Here is a 15,570-nt window from a genome sequence, read left to right on the forward strand (position 1 = left end):
GGAGGTCCTGAGGGAATTGGGGGAGGTTCAAGAGGTCACCCTACCGCTAGATCCCAAATTGGTGCTGCTAGGCATAACAAATGATATTGACCTGTGCAGCCCACTCCTGATCTTTTTAGTTCTGGCTATGGTGGTCGCTAAGAGGGATGTGATGAGGGCGTGGGGGGCCTGTACCCCGCCAAGGCTGGATGAGTGGAGGAGGGGCAAGGACCTATACATGGCTGCAGAGAGGGTCACGTACAAGGCAAGGAGCTGTCCTAAGAAGTTTAATAGAGTGTGGGGGAAATGGCGCCGACACCATGGATTGGATGGAGGATTGTGAACCAGGGAGGGAGGGGTGCTCGGCTGCTTTGGTTGGGAGGCGGGTTTAACAGGGACTGTGTTTTAGTATTTTGGGGCCCTTGGAGAAGCAATGTAAAGCCCGACAGAGAGGAAGACAGGAGTAGGTCTTTGCGGGACGGGGAGAGTAGGGCGGGGGGATGAAGGGTGGTGGCTGATGGTCTTTTGCGACATACCTGTTGTGTTTATGCACTGTAAAAAGCAAATAAAAATATTTCCCCCCCCAAAAAAACATCTAAAATTTGGTATGCTCATATGTTCCTAACCTATTGCATTACAGAATGTTAAAAACACATAAAAATTAATCTTTTATATAATCAACAGCCAACATGTGGTGTACGGTGTTAACTCTACCCCTATAGTTTGAATTCTCTCATTAAGTTATTCAGGGGATCTCAATTACGCATTCTAGGAGTACTCGTCATTATATTTCAATTCAAGGGCTGGAAATTTGAGTTATGTCAGTCAGAATCTTTTCATTTATATTTACATATTAAATGGTTTTAGTTTTCATTCATTTTTGACTCTCCATAAGTAGCAAAAAGAATTCACGTAGCCAAATAGAACACACAGATGTTGTTATTTTATCAGTGATTCATCAGAACGCATTAACACATCTAGGTAGCTAAATACCGGTCGGTAACGGCCAAAAATCAGTGAATTTCCCGCTACCTACCGGTATTTAGCCCTTTCTAATGTAGGAGGCTGGAAATAAGGATTCCGTAATTTACCAATTCCTTATTTTTTTATTTTTTTATTTTTTAAATTGTCTTTACTGACATTTTTCAATTAATCCAGCTCATACATTGGTACAAATATATATCAGCAGTATGTATTTCTCGAGCTACATCAAGTCAAAGAGGCAGAGAACAGCAACACAAACCAATAAAAAGGACCGGTCATGTCCACATGTGTATCTAACATATGAGTAGAAAACAGGTACAGTACAGGTCATGCACATTTAGGCCCAGTATAGTGAATATCATAATAAACAAACGTGTTATCAATAATATTGAGGGCGACGTAAATCTAAAAATATTTTGTTTTCTTGAGGAATACAAGCTCAGTTGATAACCACAGTAGGAAAGAGTCCGTTCGGGCAGCGTACATACACTAAATAGGCATATCCAGAGGTCAACAGTAAAATGGTGCTACACCATTCTCAACACCATACAGATCTAAACATTACATCTACGCAATCCTCATGTTTTTTCTAGGGAGACATCAGTGGTAGGGGAGCTCACCCTCGCTCGTGCCCAGGAAAGAAACGGCTCCCAAATGTCCCTGGGTCTAGAGGCAGCTGGCATCAGTTCTCAATATGTGTTTAGCTGTATCTACCCATAAGTCACATCAGCCAGCAACGTTGGAATTTAGGAGCTTTTTTACGCCCCCAACATAAAGCAATCTGTCTTTTAGCATATAGCAGCAGGAACGCATGTACCTTCCTCACATAGGGTTCAGTATTGCATACAAGGCCTAACAGACCCTGGTGTGGGGCGGGGTCATCTGTTCTGTCTAATATCTGATTAATGGCATCAAAAATCGCACGACAAAAATCATATAACTGGGGGCAGTTCCATGCCATGTGTATAAAATTAGCAGGTTCAAACCCACACCTCCAGCATCTAGCGTCATCTCGAAGGTTCATGTGATGTAAATTAGTCGGTGTTCTATAATACCTATGTAGAAACTTGAAATGTACTAGTCGCAGTCTATAACTTGGGGAGAGCTCAAGTAATTGCCTACAGCAGAATTCCCATTGTTTGTCTGACAGCTGGGGGTCCAAGTCCATATTCCACAACTGGAATGATCTAGGTTTTACAATCGGGGCCTGGTCTTGCATAGCTGTGTATAATCTTGTGACTAGCTTACGCGGCGAGGACCTTGCCAATATATCTTGCAGTGCATTCAATGTCAGGGGGTCTTCAGGAAAATTTGTAGAAAGTGTAATACAGGCCAGTTTCAGTTTGTAGTATTCAAACCTCTCTCTAAAGGATATCTCCCCGTCTCCATCTCCCACAGGTGGAGGGCGGAACCATCCCTCAGGGTATAGATCTGCAAACGTTCGCAACTGAGATCCATCCGACTTCAACAACCCTCCACCCTCCTCCAAGAAAGCCAGCATTGGGTTGCCTTTCAAGGGAATCGCAGGGGCATACAACAGTGGGAGGCGGGCTCTGTGCTGCATCGCCCTCCAAGTCCACCTGCAGTATCCACATACGATCTGGGGCACGCTTTTTTTTTTATAAAGGCCGACTTCCAGTGGCGTTGGGGCTACAGAATCTATTTCAACCGCCACATGTGGCTGGAATGGCGTACGGTGCATCCAAAAATGCAAAAATTGGGCCTGTGCGCACAGCACATAGAGCTGCATATCCAGGGTGCCCAGACCACCCTGCCGCAGTGGCAATGTCAAAAGTGCCCACAACACCCTGGCCTGACCTCCAGCCCAAATCAACGCCAACAATTGTGTGCGGAGGCACTTAAAAAAATGCTGCGTGAGGGGGACTGGGATGTTTACAAAAAGATATAAAAATGAGGGCAGTACCACCATTTTGGACAGCACCACCCTTCCTGCCGTGGACAGAGGCAGCCGGGACCATATTGCCACCTTACCTTCGAGCCAGCCCACTGCCTTCCCAAAATTCATGCTCCAAATGTACTGTAGATGTCTGCATATCCATATTCCCAGGTATTTTACCTCCATAGGCTCCCAGCGCAATGGATACTCCGACGTCACCTCAGGTGTGTTGTCCGTCATAGGAAAAATGACAGACTTTGTCCAGGTAATGGTCACACCTGAAAGTCCACCAAATTTAATGAATTCCCTGAGTACAGGGTCAAGGTTTTCTGATGGATTCAAGATATATAAGGTGACGTCGTCAGCATATAATGAGATAAGCAAGCTTCTGGTGCTGAAGCCTATACCCCTGGCCGTATGATGTTGGTGAATCCTGGGCCTGGCAGCTAGTGGCTCCATGGCAATGGCAAATAGCAGAGGCAAGAGCGGGCACCCTTGTCTAGTACCTCCGGTGACAGCAAAGGACTCGAATACCATGCCATTCACTCTTACTGTTGCTTTCGGGCAGTATAAAGAAGTTTTATAAGGTTAATAAACATGGGGCTGAAGCCCATTCTTGTAAGGACCAGGAATAAATATGGCCATTCAAGGGTATCAAAGGATTTAGTTGCATCTAAGAAAATGGCGGCGGCTTCAACACTAGGGTGAAGATAGTGCAGGACTGCAAATATTGTTCTAATGTTATGTGATGTACTTCGTCCAGGTATAAACTCCGACTGGTCAGGCAGGGCCACCATAGGGAGAAGAGGTTGCAATCTATTTGCCACAAGTTTTGCATAAATTATCATGTCCACATTTATGAGTGACAGAGGACGGTAGGAGTCTAGTTCTGCCTCGTCCTTGTCAGGTTTCAATAAAGTGATTACTAGGGCTTCTCTCATTGATTCCGGAAGCACCCCAGCCTCTAGCGCCTCACTGTACACTTCGTGTAACCTCTGTGTAATCTCCTCAGCAAACGCCTTGTAGAATGCAGTGGTTAGGCCGTCTGGGCCCAGAGCTTTGTTCAGAGGAACGCTCTTAATGACCTTTTTAATATCATCTACTGAAACAGAGAGGTCCATATAATTACGGTGCGCATCATTGAACCACACCAGAGCAAGTGAGTCTAAGAAGGTTTGTAGGCCTTCGGGGCTGTCTGTCTGTTTGGCTATGTATAACTTAGCATAGAATTCTTTAAACTCATTTAGAACCTCGGCCTGGCCTATTATGGCGTCACCATCTGGATTTGTAATCATGTGTATGAAAGGTGACGATGAAGCCCTGCGCTGGGCCTCCTCTGAATATTCTAAAGGTTTGTCCTTTAATGCCGCTACGATCTGGGGGCTCTAGTCAACACAGAACTGACACTCCAGCTATTTAATCTGACCTTCAATGCTAGTTAGAGTACCTCTAATCGCCTTCAAAACTCCAGCCTGTCTCGCTATATACTTACCCCAGATAACCACCTTAAAGGCATCCCACAAAGTTGCCTCAGTAGATACCGACCCAGCATTTATAGCAAAGTATTCAACAATATCAGTACAAATTTCTTCTTTAAATACCTCATCAAGCAGAGCATATGGCGGAAGTCTCCAACTAAAGGCTCGGGTGGGCGAGTCGGGAATAGAGACAACGAGCAGATTGGGAGAATGATCCGACATGGAGCGGGTCAAATGGCTCACCTCCAATGTCCATGCAGCAATGTTAGAGGAAATAAGGCAAAAATCCAGTCTTGACCAGGCGGCATGAGCACTCCATATACACGTCCCCTCAAGTAGGTTAGTGTGTCTAATACGCCAAATATCCAACAAAGCGCCTTCCGTCATTAAGTCATGTAGTGCCTCTCTAGTATGTGGGTGTAATGACCTAGCTGTCCCTTTTCTGTCTAGTGTATCATCCAAAACAACGTTGAAGTCCCCGCCCCAGATGATAGTATCACAGTTCGTTGAGGCAATCCGTGCCCAGACCTCATGAAAGAACTCCAGGGAGTCAACATTTGGACCATATATTGCTGCTAAAACCCCCTGTTTACCTCCCAACGTACCCTGTAATATAACATAGCGTCCCTCAGGATCCAAGTACCCCCTGTGTTCCTTCCAGTCCAATCCTCTGCGTAGCAGAATTGCGACACCACGGGCATAGTTCGAATAGATTGCAGAGTGCACGTGTGCCCATCTATTGTGTTTGAGTCTCGGGGAAGGTGTCGTATTTAATTGTGTCTCCTGAAGGAAACAAATTTCGATATTGTGCCTCGTTAAATATGCATGTACTAAGCGTGCCTTCCTACAATCGTTTAGCCCTCTCACATTCCAGGTAAGAATCCTAATTACAGCCATGGGGAGGCCTAGTGTGGGGCACAATGGAGCTGTGAGAAGATCCATTTACCCAAAGTGGATACCTGAGTACATATATCCAGGCATTATTGCAATAGTGGAGACCGGTCCAACAAAACCAAACATACCCAACCCCACCAACCCCCACCCGCTCCAACCCCCCAATTAGGCAGAGACATACCCATTCAAGTGCCGCCCTAGAGTGGTTTAACCAAAACATCTGGAAACTTCCCTTGGAGGTGTGGAAGCTCTAGCATACACCCCTGTTTACACAGGGTGGCTGAGATCAGTGTAATGGACCGACTACAGGGACCATGTTATAATAAAAGGAATGTAAATGGCACACTTACATCACATATCACCAACCACCCATCCGTAACGACCCATCAGGTAGTTACCCAAACATTACATGGCTAGTTTGAAGAGGTGCCATAGAGTTCAGCACTTTTTAGCAATTAAGATGATAGATCATATATCAACTACATTTCCATCAAATAAGGATAGCGGTGAGTGGTGCAATTGACAAATTAATCCATGTATGATGTAGTACGGCGAGGTTATATGAGTTCAAACATGTGGCAATCATGGCATAATATAAAGTTTTGCTGCTAGCCAAGCAAGCCAAACCAGTGTAGTAGTTAGGAACCTTGAAGCAGGAGGAACAGTTTGTGACATTTCAAATTTTTGAAAATAAAGTACGTGAGTGACTTTGAAATACGTCAATAATTGTCACTGAGATGGTCTTCGGTTCTGCTCCGCCCTACATTAGACTTTCGGGACTTGGATCCACAAACATGCTTAGCAAATTTAAGTGCCGATTTAGCATCACCAAAGAAATGTGACGTGCCATCATGTTATACTTTAAGTTTAGCAGGGTAGAGCCGTGAATAGGGAATTTCCGCATCCATTAATAATTTCTTTGCTGGCAGAAATTCACGTCTTACAGCCTGCACTGTTGGCGTAAAGTCAGGATTGAATGAAATGTGGTTACCTTTATGTGTTATTTTCCCTTTTTCCCGTGCCAACTTTAGCACCGTATCTCTGTCCTGGTAGTTCAGCAGTTTGGCTAGTATTGGCCTGGTGTACCTCCTACCGGCAGTTTCTGGCCCAGCGCCCTGTGAGCCCGCTCCACCACGAAGACAGGGAAGAGATGAGGGTCAAACAGCTCGTGTAAGAGATCCGATACATACACCTCCATCTTAGAGATGGCCGTCGTCTCCGGAATGCCCGTAATTCGGACGTTGCTCCTCCAAGAACGCACCTCTAGGTCATCGTTCTTTGCTTGTATAACAGTCAAGAGTTTATCCATATTTGAGATTTGTGCTTTTGTCTCCTGTTGGAATTCATGTTGTTCTGTGTGACGATTTTATAAGAAGTCCAACTGCGTTTCATGAGTGGAGACCTGGGATTTCACTGTTTCCAATTGTGACGTGCGGGTGTCCAGTTTGGCATCTATGCTCTGCAGGCTTGATGGCATTTCTAACATTAATGTCCGAAGATCATCTCCCGCAGTTCCATCCGCTGGCTCATCACCTATCACACCCAGGCCGTCCTGTTCGGTACCAGACTGCTTCGCCCCACCTTTATTCTCTAAAGTAATCTTGGGCTGGCGAGCATCTACCTTCCCCATGACGTCACAGAAGTTTAACAATGCTTAGGTAAGGATACAGCATGTGAGCCCCTCTCGGCACAGTGGTAGCAGCTTAAGTAGTGTGCATGCAATAGGAGGTGGGGTAACAAAGGCGATAGCCACCCCAGGTAGGCGCAATTCGAGACAATCAGCCTATCTCACCCGGTTGAACTGGAAGCGCTCGCTCAGTCACCCATCGGGTAGTACGACAGGACCCCACCTTCAGTAAGGTACAAGGCACATACGGGAGTCAACCCGAGGGGAGGGAGACACAGGTATTATGCAGCCTTTTGTGGATACATTGGGATCAATGCAGCATCGACTCAGGCATCAGTTCACATATCCTCAAGGCAGACTCCACATCTGATGGAGACGCAATGTACAGCGTATCAGGGCCCTGCTTGCGTATCAGCTCACAAAATGGCGTCTTCCAACATCAGATAAGCAATTCGCGCCAAGGCCTCAAGCCTATCTCACCATCTCAATATCACACCTCCCGGTCTTCACATCTGCACATCACATCGCTCCTCGCACCCAGCATCGTCCTGCCCGCCCCAGAGCAAGCGACTGAACCCCCAGGGCGAGGCCCGGCCCAGATCCTTATTAACAATGGTCTCCCTCTTTTCCACAATTAAGTAAGGGGAAAGGGCTATGTCCGCTTTGACTCACACGCCGTACCCTCCAAGGCTATGTCCATGAGATCGCGTCAGCTACTCTGCCCCCAGCCGCTGGCAGCCGATAATTACTCCGTCCGCGCAGCCCCTCCACCTCGTGGTTTAGGCCCACACCGGAGCTAGTAGGATCTACCGTCGCAGCTCAGTAGTGTGTCGCATCGACATCCTCTAACCTCCAAGCGCAGCCCTCACAGGTCCCGCGGTGATTGCCCTGGAGTGAGGAATGCAGCAGGCGTAGGCTCCACCAAGCGCGGCTATGCGGCTCGTCCAGCCTCGGTCAATTGTGTATCTGGCAGCAGGGCACTGCAGCATCGATTTCAGCCGCCGAAAAGAGGACACCAAGTTCCGCAGTACAAGTGCACCTCGGATCTGTGTTTTTGGATTTCCGAAGTCAGTCCGTGGCAATATTAGTGTACGATTAGTTTCGCACCGGAGGAGCTCGCTCACAGAGCGGCCATCTCGCTGCCTGGCTGGCCACGTCCCCCTACCGATTCCTTATTTTAAGGAATCTGTAAAATACAGATTTCTTATTTTAAGGAATCAGTAAATTACTGATTCCTTAAAAACTATGTAGGTAGCACTTAAGTGAGTGCATTTTTCCTTTAAGGATTCGTTATATACCACCAACTACAAGTTGGTGGTAAATACCAAATACCTCTAAAAAAGCAATATTTTGCTTATTTCAAGGTGACATGTGGCAGACATACATGCCCTTGTCTGCCACATTTGCACACATGCACGATTCAGGGGTGCAACAGGGTGTCAATGTGATACCCTGCCACCCTTAAGTTTGCTCCCGCTATTACCGATTCGGTAAATACCGTATCGGAAATAGTGAATGGCTTCCTATTCATTCCTATTGGCCTCCAGGCCCATAGGAATGAAAAAGAAGGTATTGCTTATTACCGAATTGGTATTACCGAATTGGTGATAAGGAATATTACCGAATCAGTAAATTTTACCAATTTTTTACCTACATCATATTTACCGATTCCTAAAAAACAAATTGGTAAAATTAGGTATTTAGGAATCGGTAAAATGAGATTACCTACATCGGGCCCCTAGTCATCAGAAGGCGAACAATCCACAACTCAAAAGACTCTCTCTCTCCCACATTTACTAGTTAGTACAATTGTACTACTACTAAATGTGCTACAAAATGCAGTTTGTGAATGGGCACTGTTGCGTCCTCTCCTGCTGATATTTTGTAAAACATTGATAGTGAGGTATGCCCTCATATTTGAAATTCAGTTACCATACTGGCAAGGAACTTTCATGAAATGTTACCTGTTTGCACATAATTATCGCAGAATGTCACAATTTCGCACATGTCTACTTTTGAGTGTTATTTATCCCATGGCTTTTGCTTGAAGGAATTCAAAAATGTAACATAAAGCAAAATTTAAGGCTCAGTCTCAATTATTTGTGAACATTTCTGCAGTGGAAATGTGTGTTGTAAAACTTTTCAGGTATCTTAGGAAATAAAGGAGAGAAAGAAAGTAGAGAGAGTTAAAGCATACAAGTGGTAGTAATAGTCCTTGAATAAGAGGTGAGTTTTCAATTGATTCCATTAGTTTCTGAAGTTTATGAATTGTATGATCGTCGGTTCATCTGCTTCTAAATGTTTGCACCACATGCTCCAAATTACACTTGGAGATGCTTTTAGCAGTTTGAGTCTCACAGTTTAACAGCATTTTTTTTTTGATTTGTTGCGCTGATAGCACATAGCATATAATTGAGACATTTGAGGGATTATTTACTAACATTTGCGTGGGCGGCGCTTGCCACACAGTGATGCAAAGCATTCCATCCATTCACTTACTGTTAAAATGGTTATTGACATAGCACAGACATTGTGCAACCATACATGAGTGACTGTGCAAGCCTTAGTAAATCTAGGCATTGGTGCGGTTTTTTTGGAGGAGGATTTTTGGGAGGATCTTAACCCCTTCCCTGCAGGGGTAATTCCCCCCCAGTGCGGGGGGCCGGGGTGGGGGTGAGCGCAGCGCAGCGATGCTCATGACAAGACCAGCTCGTCATGAGTCACGGTGGAGCTGTACTCATGATGAGCTGGTCTCGTCACGACCCCGCCCACTGATAATTCGCCCGCACAGGCGGGGAATTAATCGCACGTGGGTGGAGCGCAGCCGTTATGACGAGACCAGCTCATCATGAGCACAGCTCCACAGTGACTCATGACGAGCTGGCCTCATCATGAGCACCAAAGAGGTTCATTGTGCAACAATATTCCATCTCTTGTACCTTGATTTTTGTGTCTCATGAAAAAATTCCAAAATTTTTCACTGTTGTCTTGTTTTTATTTTATTATTAGTTCATCATTATATTTCATGATGTGCTTTTCTTAGTAATCCTTATCGTTACATGTTATTTGAGCTTGAACATGGCTCCAATGCATTTCGGGATGTACCCTTCGTCGGGGAGCATCTGTAAATAACGGAGATATAGCTAAAGAACTCTGCGTGATTATGACACGTTTGTCTTATCCGTAACATGCAGGCGGTGATGGGGTGGGGTATGTGCTGGTGTGATCGGTTTCAGTGAACGAAAAAATGATATAAACAAAACATTCTCTGAAAAACTCGTGCTCCCTGGTATTTACAGTGTTTGTGCTCTGTTTTTTTTAAATTAGCCTAGTATTTTCCAATAATTATCCAGCCGTGTGATGCGTTATGAACGCGTGCTCATAAGCGGTAGTGAAAAAATAGAACACTTGGTGCACTCACGTGTACCCGGTGTGATCTCGGCAATGTTCGCATCTGTTAAATGCAAAAAATAAACATTGTTCGAGTGGACAGCTCTCATATTTGATCTCTGACGTTCAAGGCGTCTACAATTATATCAGGGTTCGCGAGCATTACTTACTAGTGGTGATAAGGGTTAGGGCTTCGGTTACTCTCGGGAGCTTCTCTTCTCGGAAAATCCGGAAGTAAGTGAAACTTTACTTGCGACGGTAAATATGGGAGATGGAGAGAGGACTTTACTTGCGGCCATGTTGGTGTGGTTAGTAAGGTACCGCCGAAAGTGGGGTGAAAATAAACAAAAGTGGAAAAGGTAAATAAAACGAGCGTATTAGTAACCCATACGGTGCATAACAAATTATTGATACATTTCAGTGTAAGCAATTAAATTAACAACACGTGTATGAAAAATGCATGTGTAGTCAGCTGCATTCAAAGGAGTCTTTGTAGGCGACATGAACCACCCCCTGAGAGGTGTTATTATAGGTAGTATGAAAATTCCAAACGATCGTTCATGCCCATGGGCTTCATGGACTGTAGTTTAAAGATCCATGCCATTTCTCTTCTTAATAGTTCTTTGTTGTTGTCTTTACCCTCATGTTTTTTGACAATTTCCAGGATGAGAAACTTTAATTGTGAGACGTTATGTCTAAATTCTGTGAAGTGGACAGCCACATTAGACTTGGCGTTTTGTGTTCTGATATTCGACTTGTGCTCGTTGATGCGAGTCTTAATCTTCCTTTCTGTTTTGCCAATGTAAATCTTGCCACATGGGCATTTGATTAAGTAGATGACGTTCTGTGTGTCACATGTGGCCGTGACTCTCAATTTGATTTCATTGCCTCTCATTGGGTGATTTATTGAAGTGCCTTTGATGATGCAATTACAGTTTCCGCAGTTCATGCAAGGTTTAGTTCCTTTGTATGTTGTTTTGATAGGTTCCTTTCTGTTGAGGATCTCTTTGATGTTGGCACTACGTGTGTGTGCGAAGATGGGGCAGTTAGTAAGGAGGTTTCCAAAGTCTTGCTCCGCTGTTAGAATAGGCCAATGTTTTAAAACAATTTTCTTGTAAGCTGTGCTGAGAGTGGAAAACTTAGATACCAGGACCATGCGGTCTTCTTGTCTTTTGTCGCTTTTCTTCAATAGTTTCTCTCTAGGGGTGGTTAGAGCTTTTTCCACGGCCTTCTTTATTATTCCGTCTGGGTAACCCCTTTCTTGGAATCTTTTTCCCATTTCATCCAATTGTATCCTCATTTGTGTTTCATCTGAAGTGATCCTTTTAACTCGTAACATTTGTGACGTTGGTAAGTGTTGTTTGAGAGAACCTTGGTGGAAACTAGTGTATAGGAGAGTATTATTCCTATCTGTAGGTTTACGAAAGAGATCAGTTTCAATGCCTTTGTCAGTGATTGAGATTTTTACATCCAGAAAGGTGATGGTTTTTTTGTTTATTTCCCAAGTGAATTGTATTCTTTCATTGGCTGAGTTCAAGTTTCTCAATGCCTGTATTAGAGTTTCTTCCGAGTTCTTCCAGACAATGAATACATCATCGATGTATCTAGCGTACATCTTAATGTTTTCCATCCATTCTGGTTTGTTGTAAATGTTTTCTTCTTCGAAGAATTTCATGTAGATATTTGCGTAGGTCGGTGCGGCACAATTACCCATGGAGGTCCCAGATAGCTGTAGGTACCAGTTATTTTCATATACAAAGTAGCTGTGGTAGAGCGTGAAAATTAATAGTTCCATGAGAAATGTCTGCATTCCTGTTTCAATTGTACTTTCAAGGATGGCTTTTTCCATAGCTTCTATACCACCATTGTGGGGGATTGAGGTGTATAGTGAGCGGACGTCTGCTGTACATAAAATTAGTTCTTGGTCATTGGTGATTTGTATTTGCGCAAGCTTATTCAAGCACCTGAAGGTGTGCACAAAGTACAGGGATGCCATCAAGTCATATGGTGGCACAATAATTCTAAGCTAGATATACGCATGTTGGACGGACACGCCACCTGTATGTAGCACCCAAAATATTAACCAAGACTGTGACAAATAAATAAAAGAATTGAATACAAACCGGCTGTGCGCCCACCAACCCACATTTTGTAGTCATGAAAAAATTCTGCATGCCCTTTTTTAACTACCACATTAAAGAGGTTTTAGATGGATAGTTACAGCTTTCTATATGAAGAAATATGTCACACAGAGTTATATGCTATCATCATCTGTAATATGTGTGGCACAATACTACTTATATGTCCTCAGCACTTAGCTGCCAAATGTGGCCACAATAGTAGAAGGATTAAAATCTCTAGGGGATCTATTGCAGTAACTGTTGCCAATGAATGCTTTGAATATGCTATGCTTTAGAGCACCCAGCAGTCATAAGTAGTACATTGACAAATCAAATACCAGTCATGACAGCTAGTACTCTCATCACTGGCACTTCGGTGCAGTCAGTTCAAAAGGGCAAATGTGTAACATCATTCAGTATTGAAACAGAAAAATGTACCCATTCAACTGCTACCAGTGACTCTTCAGGTTCCAAGAACAGTTCAGACCTCAAAATCTATTGCAATAGAGGATGTGTTAAAGGGATTCTTTAGAGCAGACCAAGAAAACGGTAACCTGAGACATTAGCAGAATTTGTCATCACATTTCAATAGCCTTGTGGCTTGAACATTGATGATGGTGTTCTTCAGAATTACGAAAATAGGTTCCTTCTTGTAAGAAAACCTGGCAGAGGATATTCACAATAGCACTGATACTGAGTGAAACACTGATTTATAATACCACTGATATTGAGTTGAACATTGCACATAAACCATGGTTTTGTATGTGCATTGTGTAGAAATGTTGTATGTGGGTTGAATAATTGAACATTGAAATCTGGACTCTATGATCGAAAACTGCTAGTTAACTTGTGGTTGCTGTGTCGGAAGAGCCAAATGAAAAAAGCGGAATAAATAAAAGTAGGAATTTCAATGAGCCTTCCACAAAAACAGAACACATTAAAGACAAATTTAGAAATTTCCTCTAAGTCTAAATGCAGAATGGAACTTTGCCACTTTTATAGAAGGAACATCTTCTCTGCACAGGATATCCCAGGAACTGTAGGCGACATTGTTGGAACCAAAGGCAATATACTTGAAGCAGGTTGTTACCACCAATGGTCTGGAGCATTTAGGGTTTCTTGCTGAAAATGTCACATCTCAGAATGGTAGTTTTGATGGGATAAGATCTCATCTAGTTGTGCACTGTTCACCTGGTGTAAATCTACACCTTAAGCAATTATACAATATCAATTCAAATTATAGTAATCAATCAGTTATTTAATTTCATAAACTGATTCACTTTCGATCAATCAATAAGTAGTGCATTCCATAATTTTGATACAATCTTGATTTGACAATTTAACACATTATTTCCTTTTGCAATATATTCTGTATCAACATTTCATTTTGTAACAATAATATTTCATAACATGTCACTTTTTTATGTATTCATGCCCAATGCATTTCGGCACCCAAAGTGCCTTCATCAGGGGTTAATCTTTCGATATTATTTATGTGCTCAGTCAGCCTATGCTTTCTGGGACTCGATATTCTTAACTGGGTTGACTATGGCGACCTCTGAAGGAGTTGCTCTTTCCCTGTATAGAACGCCGTCAATATCCTAAACCACGTACTCGAACAAAAACCTGTCGGTAAGGTGAATCTCAGAATGGGACTTAGTCAGGTGCAGAGACCTCTGGGCGGGACAAAGTTGAATCCCAAACCATTTCAATGGAACTGCCGGTTAGATATTTTTTTGGGTGTGTCACGCTCAAGCTCTGGAGGAAAACTTTTCACAGTTCTTGGAAACTTTTGCTGGTGCCCAAACTCCCACAGGAATGCCATTCCCTTTTAAGGCCCACAGGACTTCAGGCGAAGGCACTTAGAGACTCTCAACAAATGAGGCAAAGGACAACAGGGAAACAACCTTTACAACGTAACTTTTACAACGCACTACCAGTACAACTAAACTTTTACAACGCAACATCCTGTGTACAATGCATGCCATTACAACGCAACCATTACAACGCATGACACTACAACGCATACCACTACAACGCATGTCATTACAATGCAGTCATTACAACGCATACCATTACAACGCATAGCATTACAACACATAGTACCCTTACACTATCCAACACTTACCCTACTGTTGCACCCCCTGTAGTTAGAATAGTAATTTTTACCCCTACACTATCCAACACTTACCCTACTATTGCACCCCCTGGAGCTAGAATAGTAATTTTTACCCCTACACTATCCAACACTTACCCTACTGTTGCACCCCCTGGAGTTAGAATAGTAATTTTTAACCCTACACTATCCAACACTTACCCTACTGTTGCACCCCCTGGAGTTAGAATAGTAATTTTTACCCCAACACTTACCCTACTATTTCACCCCCTGGAGTTAGAATAGTAATTTTTACCCCTACACTATCCAACACTTACCCTACTGTTGCACCCCCTTGGAGTTAGAATAGTAATTTTTACCCCTACACTATCCAGTACTTAACTTACATGCAATATAATGTTATGTGCAGCAATGGTATGCGCTGTAAAAGTAGTATGCGTTGTAATGGAATGCGTTGTAATGGATGTTGCGTTGTAAAAATGCGTTGTAAAGGTATGAGTTGTAAAAGTATGCGTTGTAACATCATACATTCAGGACAACAGTCCAATTCTAGTCCTATTGCCACTAGTCCACTGGGATTCTTCACAACAATACCCTCTTCAGATTGTTTGTGTTTCCTTAGCCACCCAAGAGGTCAGTCTTAGGATCTTTGGACCTCTACTGTCCCTGCATTTAAAGTGAAAGGGGTTCCATTTTCTTCAGTCCTTCTCATAGGTCACAAATGGCAAGTGCAGCATTCTCAGTTTGCCTGGTATCTTTTCACAAGTCCAGCAGTGTTCTAAGGAAGGAGGGTCAGTCCCTCTCTGACCAGTGGAGTAACTGTTCTTAAGTCCTAGCCTATGTACTTTTTCAGAACTTCTTGTTTGCCTTACAGGAAACAGACCCAAAATGAAATGTGTCAGGGCAAATCTAAGATGGCCAATGTCTTCAGTCACACTAATCTTGGATTCTGAGAGTGCTTGGAGTATCCTCCCACTAGTGTCCTCCAACATGTAACACTCAAAGTCTGAGAGCTTGGGGTGTCCTCCTACTAGTGTCCTCCAATATCTAATGCTAAAATTCAGTTTGAAGCCGGCTCTGGACAC

Source organism: Lissotriton vulgaris, chromosome 6 (assembly GCF_964263255.1).
Source record: "Lissotriton vulgaris chromosome 6, aLisVul1.2, whole genome shotgun sequence".
NCBI classification, from domain to species: Eukaryota; Metazoa; Chordata; class Amphibia; order Caudata; family Salamandridae; genus Lissotriton; species Lissotriton vulgaris.